The sequence below is a fragment of the Mus musculus genome, chromosome 1 (genome assembly GCF_000001635.26).
Source record: "Mus musculus strain C57BL/6J chromosome 1, GRCm38.p6 C57BL/6J".
Classification (NCBI taxonomy): domain Eukaryota; kingdom Metazoa; phylum Chordata; class Mammalia; order Rodentia; family Muridae; genus Mus; species Mus musculus.
In genome coordinates this window covers 44,392,094-44,407,428 of record NC_000067.6, presented here as the reverse complement: position 1 = coordinate 44,407,428, position 15,335 = coordinate 44,392,094, and the positions used below count along the sequence as shown (strand labels likewise).

Here is a 15,335-nt window from a genome sequence, read left to right as displayed (position 1 = left end):
AAGACACAATAAATCTCTATGTGAGGTTTGTTGTGCTGTGTGTCTTTATGGTATTCCTTGTCTCCCAACTGCCAAGGTACCTTTCTCTTTATACTTGTAACACACTTAAAATTGGTGATTGCTATCACACTAGATGACGTTTCATATTATTAAGTTCTACTCTATTTTCTTCTTACCTCTTTAATGGCATTGGTTTGATAGAAGCATAAGTATTGCATTTATACTCACATTTCATTTAGTTGCTATTCATGTTATGCATTTCTTCTACTGTGCCATAGGGTTAAGGGCAGAATACTTCATGTGTGGGTTTTTTTTGTACTAGAAAAAATGAATTTATAAATGTATAAAATGAATAAAATCATTCAAGTCACTTATTCAAAAGATTGTGTATATTCCTTTCCTGTTTTAATTATATGAGTATATAATTGTTTATATAAAATGCATATATATGTATAATATATAAACATATATACATATATATACTTTATGTGTATGAATGTTTAAAGAATATACTATGCTGGTATATTACTTGCTTTTATAAACTAAATAAAACTTATTTAATATTGACAAGTAGTCCTCTGTAATCTGTACAGGCACAATTAATATGGAAATAGAACATTTATCTATAAATTCACAATTAATATTTAGGTAGTACATATTTAATTTTTCCCAAACAACCATCAATCTTTATTATATTACTATTATGAATAGATTCATATGCAATATTACTTTTTCTTTATCAAGCAGTTACATTGTTGTTGTTTTAAAACCCCGTCTCCTGTAGCAAGGTGGGCTTTAAACTTGTGTGGCTGAGATTGTTCTTGGATTCCTGATCTCTACCTCCCAAGTGCTGATACACAAATGTGCAATGACATGACTAGATCTTCACTGAATATTTGTGAATACATTTTTTTCATTTTAATCTATTTTTATTAACCTGGAAAAAATTTAACCAGCTCCTGGTTTGGTTGATTCTTTGAATAGTTCTATTTGTTTCCACTTGGTTGATTTCAGCCCTGAGTTTGAATATTTCATGCTTTCTACTCCTCTTGGGTGTATTTGCTTCTCTTTGTTATAGACCTTTCAGGTGTCCTGTTAAGCTGCTAGTGTATGCTTTGTCCAGTTTTTTTTTTTTTTTTTTTTTTTTTTTTTTTTTTTTTTTTTTTTTTAGGCACTCACAGCTATGAGTTTTCCCCTTAGCACTCTTTTCATTGTGTTCCATAGTTTGGGTATGCTGTGCCTTTATTTTCATTAAATTCTGAAGTCTTATTTATTTATTTATTTATCTATTTATTTATTTATTTATTTATTCCTTGACCAAGATATCATTGAGTAGGGTGTTGTTCAGCTTCCATGTATGTGTGGGTTTTCTGTTGTTTTTGTTGTTATTGAAGACCAGCCTTAGTCCGAGGTGATCTGATAGGATGCATGGGATTATTTCAATCTTCTTGTATCGGTTGAGGTTTTTTGTGTGTGTGTGTGTGACCAATTATATGTTCAATTTTGGCAAAAGTACCATGAGGTGATGAGAAGGTACATTCTTTTGCTTTAGGATAAAATATTCTATAGATACACATAAATCCATTTGGTCCATAACTTCTGTTAGTTTCGATGTGTCTCTGTTTAGTTTGTGTTTCCCGGATCTGTCCAGTGATGAGAGTGGGGTGTTGAATTCTCCCACTATTATTGTGTGAGGTAAAATGTGTGCTTTGAGGCTTAGTAAAGTTTCTCTTATGAATGTGGTTGCCCTTTCATTTGGAGCATAGAGGTTCAGAATTGATAGCTCTCCTTGATAGATTTTTTTTCCTTTGATGAATATGAAGTGTCCTTCCTTATCTTTTTTTGATAACTTTTGGTTGAAAGTTGATTTTATTGAATGATTTCTCCTGCTTGTTTCTTGGGACTGTTTGCTTAAAATCTTGTGTCACTGAGGTGCATTACCAGTGTGCAACAAAATGCTGGGTCCTGTTTACATATTCAGTCTGTTAGTCTATGTCTTTTTATAGGTGAATTGAGTCTGTTGATGTAAACAGATATTAAGGAATAGTGACTATTGCTTCCTGTTATTTTGTTGTTAGAGGTGGAATTATGTTTGTTGCGGCTATCTTCTTTTGGGGACTTTGAAAGAAGATTACTTTCTTGCTTTTTCTAGGATATAGTTTCCCTCCTTGTGTTGGAATGTTCCATTTATTATCCTTTATAGGGCTGGAATTGTGTAAATTTGATTTTGTCATGGAATATCTTGGCTTTTCCACCTATGTTAATTGAGAGTTTTGCTTGGCATAGTATCCTTGGCTGGTATTTGTGTTCTCTTAGGGTCTATATGACATCTGCCAAGGGTCTCTTAGCTTTCATAGTCTCTGTTGAGATGTCTGGTGTCATTTTGATAGGTCTGCCTTTATATGTTACTTGACCTTTTTCCCTTACTGCTTTTAATATTTTTCTTTGCTTTGTGCATTTGGTGTTTTGACTATTATGTGACAGGAGGAATTTCTTTTCTGGTCCAACCGATTTGGAGTTCTGTAGGTTTCTTGTATCTTCACGGGCATCTCTTTCTTTAGGTTAGGGGAGTTTTCTTCTATAATTTTCCTGAAGACATTTACTGACCCTTTAAGTTGGGAATCTTGGCTCTCCTCTATACCTATTATTCTTAGGTTTGGTCTTCTCATTGTGTCCTGGATATCCGGGAAGATTTGGGTTAGGAGCTTATTGCACTTTGCATTTAACTGTTTTGTCAATGTTTTCTATGATATCTTCTGCACCTGAGATTTTCTCTTCTATCTCTTGTATTCTGTTGGTGATGCTTGCGTTGATGACTCTTGATCACTTTCCTAGGTTTTCTATCTCCAGGGTTGTCTCACTTTGTGATTTCTTTATTGTTTCTATTTTCAATTTTAGATCCTGGATGGTTTTGTTCAATGCCTTCACCTGTTTGGTTATGCTTTCCTATAATTCCTTAAGAGATTCCTGTGTTTCCTCTTTAAGGGCTTCTACCTATTTACCTATATTCTCCTGTATTTCTTGAAGAGAGTTATTTATGTCCTTCTTAACATCCTCTATCATCATCCTGAGATGTGATTTTTAAATCCAAACTTTCCTTTTTCCAGTGTGTTGGGATAGCTAGGGCTTGTTGTGGTGGGAGAAGTGGGTTCTGATGATGCCAGGTAACCTTGATTAATGCTGCTTAGGTTCTTGTGCTTGCCTCTCACCATCTGGTTATCTCTGGTGTTAGTTGGTCTTGCTGTCTTTGACTGGAGCTTCTCCTTCCTGTGAGCATCTGACCCTGTGATCTTATGTATGTCAGCATTCCTGGGAGAACAGCTCTCCCCTAAAGGAATTTGGGTATGGTGGGCTGTAGGACAGCCTTAGCTCAGGGGTACAGATCAGAAGAAAAAAAATTTTAAACTACTAGAGAAAAAAGCTAAGTAACTTATAAGGGCAGACACTAAGATATCCCAGATGTCAGTCTAGACTACTTTACCCAATAAAACTTTCAGTCACCATAGATGGATAAAACAAAATATTTCATTACAAAATCAGATTTACACATTATCTGTCCACAAATATATTATCACAGAAGGTAGTAGAAGGAAAATTCCAACTAAGGAGGCCAAGTACACCCAAGAAAACACAGGAAATAATTTTGCACCATCAAATCCAAAGGAGGGAAACACACACACACACACACACACACACACACACACACACACACACACACAGAAAGCCACCAACACTAATACAAAAAAAATAGGAATTAACAATCATTAGTCATTAATATCTTTTAATATCAATTGACTCAATTCTCCAATAAAACTTAACTTAATGTATGCAAAAACAGGATCCATTGTCCCGTCTAGCAGGACTTGGTTTAAAGAAGCTACACTGTCAAAGAAAACTGACTTTCACACACCCAGAAGCCAAGTAGAGATCAGAAGTGTATGAGCTTCCTCCTACTCCATGTTGGAATGTTGACTAGACTAGGATGATCTTGGGCAGATCATCCAGATACTGTGAGGTTATGAATACAGAAGTTTGGTCATATCTGCATTACACTTCTCTACTCTAGACCTCCCTAATCTCTGCACAGTATTTCTAGCTCCTCTTCCAAAATGTTTCCTAACTTTCAGGGATGGATCATTTAGATATCCCATTTGTGGATAAGCACTTCAACAACACTTATTCTCTACATTTTATAAGTTGTGAGTTTCTGCATTAATCACCATATATTGTACAAAGAAACTTCTTTGATAGGGTCTGAGAGAAACACTAATCTATAGCTTAGAGACCTAAATTTGGAAGGCAGTTTAATATTAAATTGAGTTAATAAAATTAATAATAGATTAAACTTGATATCTGTGACCTCTTCATGAGTTCTTGGTCAGATTAAAAGCAACAGGTATGTGCTTCCTCCTGTGAAACACAATTTCAATCTCAAAGTGATTTGTTACCACCATAACATTTATTCCACTACTGAATCCAGAAACACATCTTACCACATCAGTCATTCACCATTCACAAGTGATAAAGACTGTCAATAATGGGTTTTTTTCTCTTAGTAGTCAAGTCTAAATAATACCCATGGTACTATGAAAACTGGTCAAAGTAAAGGAAGCCTCCTTGTCAGTGCTAACTTGGTTTCTCCAAGTCCCGTGACTGAATTGTGTAGTGTCTTTAGCAATAAAAATCTGTATAAAGGTCTGATTAGCAAACAAAAACTATAATGTGATGATTTGAATAGGAATGGCCCCATGACACCTGTTTAAATGTTTGTCTATAAAGAATGGCACTATTCTGAGATAAGACCTTGTTGGAGTAGGTGGAGGAAGAAGTGCATCACTATGAAGATGGCCTTTGAGGTCTCCTATGCTCAACTTATGCCTACCATGAGACACTGTCATTTTCTATTGCATCTGGATCAAGATGTAGAACTCTCAGCTACCTCTCCATCACCATATCTGCCTGAATATTCATTATGGTGATAATGGATTAAATTCTGAACTGTACGCTAGTTCCAATTAAATATTTCCTTTTATAAGAGCTGCTCTCATCATGGTGTCTCTTCGTACCAATAGAAACCCTAACAAAGAGACTTCCCAATTTGATTTTTGATCACAGTTTGAGTTTCAGCAATAGAAACTGGAAGACTGACAAATAACCTGTAATGAAATAGAATCAGCAATTAAAAACCTTCCAACCAAAATAAAATCAGGGTTAAATGATTTTAGTGCAGAATTCTACCAAACTTCTAAAAGAATTAATGCCAATACTCTGAGAATTATCCCACAAAATAGAAACAGAAGAAACATTGCTCAACTATTTTTACAAGGCCACAGATGCACTGATACCTAATCTACCTAATAAAGAGCTAATAAGGAAAGAGAATTACAAAGTAAGTTTGATTGTAAACATAAATGTTAAAATTCTTAAAGCAGAAAGCCTTGCAAAATAAATCCAAGAGAACCTTCAAAAGACCATATAAGATGATCAAGTAGGATTCATCCCAGAGATGTAGGGAAGGTTCAACATATGTTAATCAATCAATTTAATCACCATATAAACAAACTGAAAGTCAAAACTCACATAATCATCTCATTAGATGCAGAAAATGATTTTGTCCAACTCCCACATTCCTTCATGATAAATCTCTTAGAAAGACTATAGATACAATAAATATTCCCCGCCATACTAGCTGTGATTTATAGCAATGGCACAGTCAACATCAACTTAAATAGAATCAAGGACAAGACAGTATTGTCTACTGTACATACTTATTTAATATAATGCTTGAAGGCTTGGCTATAGAAATAAAATAACTGAAGAACAACAAGGGGACAAAATTAGAAAGGAAAGAAATCAAATTATGTTTATTTGCAAGTGAAATGAGTGATATAACCCAGCTACAAACCAAAGATCTACAGTGTTGACCTGCCTGCAAGATGAGCTAGTACAATATTGGGACAAAGCTTGTAGGAATAACCAACCAGTACATTATTGGATTTAAAGCCTACTCCATGAGATAGAACTCATCCACAACACTGTTTGGTTGGCCAAGAACCAGACACTGGATAAGCCAGGGATCTAGAGAAAAGCAAAATAATACTCTCCTGCACTAAAATGACTTTTACTGATATTTTTTATACTCATATATCAGTATATTACTCCGCCATCATCAGAAAAGCTTTCTTCTGCAGTGTATGGGAGCAAATACAGAGACCCACAGCTGGACAATATACAGTGAGAAACAATGGAACACTCAGACCTAAACAGCATATCTCTCCATCATATCAGTTCCTCAAAACCCAGTAAGTTTTATCGAAGAAGAGACAAAAAGACAGAAAGAGCCAAAGGTTATGGAGAACACCATGGGAACAAAGTCTTCTAAAAGTTCATATGATCTTACAGGCAGTATGCGTGGGGTTTGCTATGGGTCTAAGCCAGATGAGGGTAGTAGCACTCAGAAGGGAAGTAGACTCAAGCCCCATCCCTAACTCAGAAGCTATCTCCAACTGATAACCTCTCATAAGTGAAAATTTCATTTTTTCCAGGGGAGTCTTAGGGATACAAACTATATTCTTTAGGGAAAAACCCATACCTAGCAATACATAGCCAGCACAGGTCTTTTGTTTATATATTTAGGATTCTGGTTTTGTGTTTTTATGGAATTTCAGTCTGTGAGAATTTTTGTTCAATTGAATATACGATTCTTGAGCTTTTTTGGCTCTTTTTTTCTGTTATGTCTAATTCTGACTTTTTTGTTTTACCTTACTTTGTTTTATTATTAACTATTATATTGCAGATACCTGATTTTATGCTACTGAGAGAGAAAGAGTTTCTATTTGTGGGTGGAGAAGAGGAAAGAATCTGTAAGATTCAAAGATGTTGGGGTATGAGAGACATAATTAGAACAGACTGTGTGAAAAAATCTGTTTTTTATTAAAATTTTCATAATAAAAGTGATACTGTGTATATAAGTAGGGCTTTTTGTTTAAAAAAAAAATCCATGGCTCTTATAATGTAAAGCTACATGATGAACTTAAAACTTATTCCTGGGAGAGAACACAAGCAATTGTGTTTTATTGGAATTTATATTCAACTAATGAATATGGTTACAACAGTTCAGGAAAGAAGATAGTCAATAATTATATAACTTTAAATAGCTTCTAATTTTAATGATCCTTGAAATGGTGAAATATCCTTAAATATAATGTGAAGAAGTATATCATGGTCAAAATTTTTAGATAAAAATGTTTCAAACACAATTTTAATTCAGAATAACAACTTAAAGATAGGATAAGATATTTGTAAACTTGCAATATGTCTTCCAGAAATGAAGAATTTAAGTTAGTGACTCCTTATGTGGCCAAGACTGGATGGATTTCTTTGTATTCTTCTTCTTTATCTCTGTCCAGGCCCTGTGAACTCAACTGCTATCAATAAGCAGTTATAAACTCTAAGCAATAGCTTTCTCAGGATACATACTGCATTTGCATTGCCTCATATTTTCATTTATCTTAACAATGAAATGATCTTACTAGAGCTTTAAGTCAGTTAGGTGAGTAGCTAACTTCTTCGCTTAAAAGAGCAATGGCTTGAAAATTGAATATTTCTTCCCTCCTTTTGTTTGAGAACAAACAAGTTCCATGCAATGTATTGACTGTATGGGCTTTTGCTACCCCAGAACTTTTTAAACACACCTGTATTCACAGGACTGAAATGTTCTTTAAAGGCAGAGATGTGTTGACATTTTTTTTTATTTTTTGTCAGGAAAGTTTTATGCTTCTATTTTTATTGGATATTTTATTTATTTACATTTCAAATGTTATCCCCTTTCCTGGTTTCCCCTCCAGGAACCCCCTATCTCTTCTTCCCTTTCCCTGCTTCTATGAGGGTTCTCCTCCACCCACCCACCCCCACTCCTGCCTCCCCTCCCAGGCATTCCCCTACATTGGGGCATTGAATCTTCCCAGAGCCAAGGGCCTCTCCTCCCATTGATGCCCAACAAGGCCATCCTTTGCTACATGTGCTGCTGGAGCCATGGGTCCCTCCATGTGTACTCTTTGGTGGTTTAGTCGTTGGGAGCTCTAGGGTGTCGGGATGGTTGATATTGTTCTTCTTCCTATGGGTTACAAACCCCTTCAGCTCCTTCACTCCTTTCTCTAACTCCTCCATTAGGTACCCCGTGCTCAGTCCAATGGTTGGCTGTGGAAAACCATTTGTATTTGTCAGGCTCTGGCAGAGCCTCTCAGGAGACAGTTATATCAGGCTTTTGTCAGTAAGCACTTCTTGGCATCCAAAATCATGTCTGGGTTTGGTGACTGTATATGGGATGGATCCCCAGGTAGGGCAATCTCTGGATGTCCTTTCCTTCAGTCTCTGCTCCACACTTTGTCTCCATATTTCCTCCCATGAGTATTTTGTTGCCCCTTCTAAGAAGGACTGAAGCATCCACACTTTGGTCTTCCTTCTTCTTGAGCTTCATGTGGTCTGTGAACTGTATCTTGGGTATTCTGGGATTTTGGGCTAATATCCACTTATCAGTGAGTATATGCCATGTGTGTTCTTTTTTTACTAGGTTACCTCATTCAGGATGATATTTTCAAATTCCATCCATTTGTCTAAGAATTTCATGAATTCATTGTTTTTGATAGCTGAGTAGTGTTCCATTGTGTAAATGTACATTTTCTGTATCCATTCCTCTGTTAAAGGACATCTGGGTTCTTTCCAGCTTTTAACAGCATTTTCAACAAATGGTGCGCATTCAGTTGGAGGTCAGCATGTAGAAGAATGTAAATCAATCCATTCTTATCTCCTTGTAAAAACCTCAATCCAAGTGAATCAAGGACCTCCACTTAAGATCAGATACACTGAAACTAATAGAAGAGAAAGTGGGGAAGAGTCTTGAACACAAGGGCACAGGGGAAATTTTTCTGAACAGAACACCAATGTTATCTATGTATATGCATATATATTCCTAAATAGATAAATATAAGTACTTTGGGGGCCTGGAAATCTGCTGGAATCCTGTCTCTGGGCCATCATCTAACACTCTTTTGCTTCTTCCACTACCTTGCTTCCATTCCCTAATTGACTCGGGACATTTTACAATGAGGGCATTCCTTTCCCTTTACAATGAAGGAATTTCCTTCCCTTTACAATGAGGGCACTCCTTTCCAGACCTTTCACAATGAGGACATTCCTTTCTGGACCTTTTTACAATGGAGACATTCTTTTGACATGAATTTGTTATTTCCTAGCACCACCAGTTTGGCCCGTGTACCTGAGCAAATACCATTTGCAGTTTTCATCTTTAAAAGCCCTCCATTTCCCAAGAAAAAACAAGGCTTAAACAGGATTTTTTGTCTTGCCTCCTTCCTTTGTGTCTTCTGATCCCAAAATTTTTCATTGTACCTCCCTTCCTTCAAGAACCCTGTTGTTTAAGTCCTGCAGGTCAGGGCAGCTGGCGCCCAAAGTAAGGCTCGAGTATAAAGGGACTAGTGAAGATCACTGCAGTGTTTTTGGCCGGCCAACGAATTTTGGTATGGAACCTGCCACCTTGACTAGGGATCCTGGTAAGTTTACAGTGATCATTGGGACAGACATTGAATAGCCATGAATTATTTGTGGAAAGTTTGAAAAGGGCTATAAAGGTGCGATAGATAAAAGTTAAAATACATAATTTGCTTGCATTTTTTTTTTTTTTTTGGTTTTGTTAAACAGGTTTGCCCATGGTTTCCTCTTGAAGCCATTGCTCTTAAAAGATGGGTAGCAGCTGGGCAGTGGTAGCACACGCCTTTAATCCCAGCACTGGGGAGGCAGAGGCAGGAGGATTTCTGAGTTCAAGGCCAGCCTGGTCTACAGAGTGAGTTCCAGGACAGCCAGGGATACACAGAGAAACTCTGTCTCTAAAAACCAAAAAAAAAGAAAGAAAGAAAGAAAGAAAGAAAGAAAGAAAGAAAGAAAGAAAGAAAGAAAGAAAGAAAGAAAGAAAGAAAGAAAGAAAGAAAGAAAGGAAAGGCAAAGAAAAGAAAAGAAAAAAAGATGGGTAGCGCTTTCCAAGATTATTACAGAGTTGGGCCAGCGATGAATAAACCTTGTAGAAGGACAAGGTAAAGGTAAAATGTGTTTTGTGTACATGTTTAGAGCTATGCTAAAATCTAGAGACCCTGACTAGTTTACACCTGAGACATGAGAGAATGGGTTTAAGAAAAGCAGTCCTCTCCGACTATCTGGGGATGCTTTGGCAAAAAGAGAAGGAAAATGAGCATAAGCTGTTTCAGAGCTCTCTTAGGGACAGGAGCTGGAGGAATGCTTGGTTCTGGGTCTCTTAGGGAGGATTTCTGGGTCCCTTTGGGACATCTAGTTTTCTTCTCCCTGTGTCTATTGTCTGTCCTTGGCGAATCAATCTATCCATGTCCATCCAAACTGACTGTTTTATGTTAAAATCTTTGTTTTCATTTTGTGGTTTGATTGATGATTGTTGTTCTGTGTATCTTGTTCAAAAAAAAAAAAAAAGTTAAAACTTTATCTGCTGGTTGTCCAGCCCTTGATTTAGTTTTAACTTATTTAAAAAAAAAAAAAAAAAGAGGAGAAAAAGAAAAAATAAAAACTGTCTCAATTGGTCTTTGGAGCCCTGCACCTGTACTTAGGAGTCTAGCATGGCTGGAGAAGCTCTGCTAGGAGCTGATTGTCTGTAAAATCAGCTCTTAAAGAGGCCAGCAGCTTCTACGGTAATGGAACTGATGTCTGTTTCTCCTAGAATAATCTCTGTGCTTGTGATTATTTGGTTCAGCAGATGACAAGGTGCTCCTCTCTTTAAATTACAGCTAGAAAAATTAAGAATTTTTCTGGTTTAAATAGTAAATGTATGCAGCCAGTTTATTTTTGTTTCTGACTGGTTTTAAAAGTATAAATATGTCCTGCATGTTTTGACTATAGATTATTGGCTTATAAGTTATTGGGTATGATTAAAATTTTGTAACATTGGTAACAGAAAGTTGCCTTAAAATTGGTAACTCCGGGTTAGAGTAATTCAGGACTACAACATGTGGCATGAGCTAACCCAAGGAAACAGATCTCTAAAGATAGGCCTAAATTGGGTAGTATTCTATGTAATTCTTATCCTATATACTAGACTTATAAAAGATAAGATTTAGGGCAGTGTCTCTTTGAAGTATTATAGGCTGCACAATCTTGTTTTCGTGTACAGAAACGGGCAGCCAAACTTTGTAGCATAGAGGTGATTCACTTGGTGTTTCTGGAGAAACTGGATTATTAACTGTTGAGTTTTACTTCCCAAAGTTCTGGCATGGTCTGTACCACCATCTCAGAATGACCCAGGCTCACTAACTGCAGTTCAAAAGTAGGGAGACACTTAAAACGTGAAAGTAATGCCATTGATGTTGGTTTGAAAGAGAATAGATTATTTACACTGTTAAAATTGAGTTTTGCTTCCCAAAATTGTGGTTGTGCTCTGGTGTTACAAGAGAAACTTGAAAATTGTAGTTAAACTGCCAGTGTTCCACTGGCTGGAGTTTGCAGTTCAATCATGGGCTCATAATTTTTAGATTGAAAAGGTCAGCTCAGGAACTTTGGGAAGATCATAAAACACTTGCCCCTCCGGAAGGGAGAGGCTAATTAACATTCCTCAGACCAAGGGGTGAGAACCGACCTGTGTGTGAGACACATTCCACAGGATGGACCATTCCCTGCCTTCAGACAAGGGAAGTCCTTGGCACCTCATTCCCTAAAGAGATGGTCACTAGAGTAGCAAAAGTTAAACACAGCTGTGGCCAGTATGGGCCTGCTGCCCTTTTTTACACAAGCTTTATTGGATATAGTGGTAGAAAAAGGCAGCTAGTAGAAATTGGACCCTCGTACAATCAGGATAGGGCTACTGCCTTGCAAGGGACTACAGTACAAACAATGCTTTCACAGGGCAGAGGTGATAAGAAATGTTTTAAGTATGAGGCAGAAATCTCTTTAGGAAAGACTGTCCAGAAATTAGAGGCATATATAGATAGTAGAATCATTCCCCTGGAATTTGTCCTTACTGCAGGAGAGATAGACCTAGGACCAGGCCTTAAACAATAGGCTCAGATTAAGAAATATTTACATTTAAGTTAATGCAAAGCTCAGAGCAGCCTCTGTGAGGCTTGTGTGACTTCCTTTTGTTTTGCAAACCCTGCCTATGGAAGTTTTTGAGACCTCACCTCTCCTTGCCTCCAGGAAATTATTTTTAAGACAAAACAACCTTATTACAAATCTATACAGACATTGTTCAAAATAAACTTTAAACTTAAGCTTTATGAAAGGTCAATGAGACTGTAGAACTTGTAGAGACATTACAGTCTGGCCAGCCTACTCCATATAAAATTATTATGGATTTGGAAGATTGTTTTGATAAGTCCTTTGCATCCTGATAATTGTAATGGGTTTGCTTCTAGTGAGCTAATTTTAAAGTTTTATTTTTAGTCAACTAATTTTAAAGAACCAATAAAGCCATATCCTTGGAAAGCTTTGTCTCAAGGAACGGCTAGTAGCCTTACAATATGAAAAAAAAATTGTCTTTGCTTTCGTACAGTAAGTTAGGACTTTGAGTTTCTCAGTGTATAATATTCATGGAGTTTTATTACAGGCCCTTGCTCTTATACATGGACTTTAAAAACCTTGGAGTAGTTGTTGCCCCAGAAAAGATTCTAAGACAATATCTTATTTAATATTTGGGGCCTCGGTTATATCCTAGAAAAGGTGTGGTACAGAAAATATAAGAAAGAAAAGATGATTTGCTTACTTCAAATTACTTTCAAAAGCTTCCAAGAGTTGTTTTTTGGCTAAGACCTCACCTTAAGCTCACCACAGAAGAACTTGTTATCAAGAGAGAAGCAAACTAACTGGTGATGAAAGACCCACAATGTGAGGTCTCCCCCACGTTCTGATTCAGGAGAGGTGAAACCCCAAATCACTCATGAGAACCGGTCTTGATGCAAGCTACAAGAGGACTTTTATTTCAAGAGCACTCTCAGGCCCACAGTCATACACCTCGAAGGGATAGAGGACCGTGGCACCCTGAGTAGCTGGGTAAGGGGGTATTTAAAGGAAGAAACCACAACTCAAGGGGGTGGGGAGGGCATTATTGGAAAATACCAAAAATACCAGTTACGAGTCATAAGGAAGTCACAAGGAAAAACACCTGATAATTGTGAGATTATTTCTCAAGACAGTTTCTATGAGCCTCCTACAATAGCACATTTGCATAGCAGGTTCCATGAATGGTCAGGGTGGTCCTTTTTGAACAACACTCCCTGAACCCAGGAAGCCGGTGGGTGGAGGAATGTCGCTATCTGTTTTATGATTAGCATACCTTGGGGTACTGAGTCACAAAGGTCACATTCTCAAGCCTGGGCCTAAAAGCCTAGTTTTTGTTTTTATGTTACACTTTTTTATTCCCTACTTCTATTTGTTAGTAGTTCTAATCTTAGAACTAGACACTATCTTCTCTCTGACACACTTGATCCTTTAGGGCATGGTACTGTTGTCTCAAAACTAAAAGCTGCAATGAACGAATTCTTGTTCTAATAAAGGCAACTAGTCTGTTTGACACACATGGGCCTATAATTAAAAGCAGAATCAAAATCAAAAGGGGTCCCATAAGGGTAGAAAGTAGGGTGGTCAAGAGGACAAGATAACGGCCTTTCCACCGAGTCTCAATGTTTTCTGCACAGTGGGGTCTAATGTAGACCAAATCTCTAACTTGGAAGCGATGTGGGGCTTGCAGGTCTCCTTCTCTTGAGTAGGCCTTCTGGAGCTGCTTCCACACTCACTGTCTCACTCACTCAGGCGCCTTGAGCCTAGAGAACAAAGGCTGGGAAAGAAGCACGTCAACACTATGTACAGAGGCTGTTTTTACCGGTGGAGGGGTTCAGTCTAAACTGTGCAGGGGTATTTCTAACCCTGAAGAACACAAGGGGTAGGAGAGCCATCCAATCATTAGTACCAGTCTCCACTGTCAATTTGTCTTTAATGGTTCTATTTATCATCTCTACCTGTCCTGAGCTTTGGGGCCTGTATTCACAGTGTAACTTCCTATCAATCTCCAATATCTTGGCCAGTCCTTGACTTACCTGGGCAACAAATTGTTATCGGATCCAGTTACCTTAGGTATCCCAAACTCTGAGAAGATTTCTTCTAGGATCTTCTTGGCTACCAAATTGGCCATCTCAGTCCTGATAGGAAAAGCTTTAGCCCAGCCGGAAAAGGTGTCTATAAACACAAATAAGTACTTGTTGCCATATTTAGCTGGCTGAGATTTTGTAAAATCTACTTCCCAGTAAGCCCCAGGCCAGTTGCCCCAGAGCCTCTTCTCAAGAGTATACACAAAGTGTCTTGTATTAGTCATAGCACAGGCCTTGCAGCTTTTGACTATTTCTTCTGTCAAGTCAGAGAGTCCTATAACATAGTAGTCAGAGGACCTAAGCACACCTTTTAATTTCTTGGCCCCCAAGTGGGTCAAGTAATGTAAGTTGGTAACATACTTGCTTCCTTCTTCCCATGGGAAGACTAGTTTTCCTTTTTCTTTTTCTTCTACCCCATACGGGTTTCCTTTACCAGTCCTAATTTGTCCATAACTTGATAGTCCTCAGGGGTGTATCTAAAGCTGGTCTCTCTGACATCATAATAATCTTTAGGCTCCTTGACTACCAGCATCATTGCTCCTTGGGCCTCCTGTTTGGTGGTTAGATCTGCCATCTGATTTCCTTTAGCCATAGCATCTTAGGTCTTTCTCTGCAGATGTCAACAGCCCTCTTTTTCTGTATATTGCTCCGTGCAGTGGCAAAGGCATACCTGCTGTCAGTGTAAATGTTGATAGACTTCCCCTTTGCCATTCGTAGAGCTTGTATCAAAGCCACAAGTTCAGCTTTCTGGGCCAACGTCCCTTCAGGGAGACTGCTGGCTCAGATCACTTGCTTTCCATCCACCACTGCTGCCCCCGCCTTCCGCTTACTTTCAACCATGAAGTTACTGCCATCCGTGTAACAGCTCATACTCCCAGGCCAAGGCTGACCCTTCAGATCATTTCAAGTACAAATTTCTTCTGCCAGAATGTCAGCCCAGTGATGAGTAGGTGAAGAGTCATCAGTCTCGGGCAGTAGGGTAGCCGGATTGAAGATATCAGGGGAAGTGAAGGTTACTCGTTCAGTCAACAAAAGGCTCTGATAATGTGTCATACAAGCATTGGTCATCAGTCGGTCAGGGGGCTGTCGGATAATGCTTTCAAGAGCATGGGGTGCCACTATAGTTATTTGCTGTCCCAGAGTGAGCTTATCAGCATCCTTGAC

General features: G+C 37.9%; 1 long non-coding RNA gene across 1 annotated transcript; it reads right to left on the bottom strand.

The window, feature by feature from the left end:
• Positions 1–12,977: 12,977 nt before the first annotated feature.
• Positions 12,978–14,716, bottom strand: Gm28893. Its single transcript, XR_865404.3, has 3 exons — positions 14,532–14,716; positions 14,121–14,259; positions 12,978–13,861 (listed from the first exon to the last, which is right to left on the bottom strand). It is a non-coding gene; the product is annotated as a predicted gene 28893 (long non-coding RNA).
• Between the last annotated feature and the right edge of the window lie 619 nt (positions 14,717–15,335).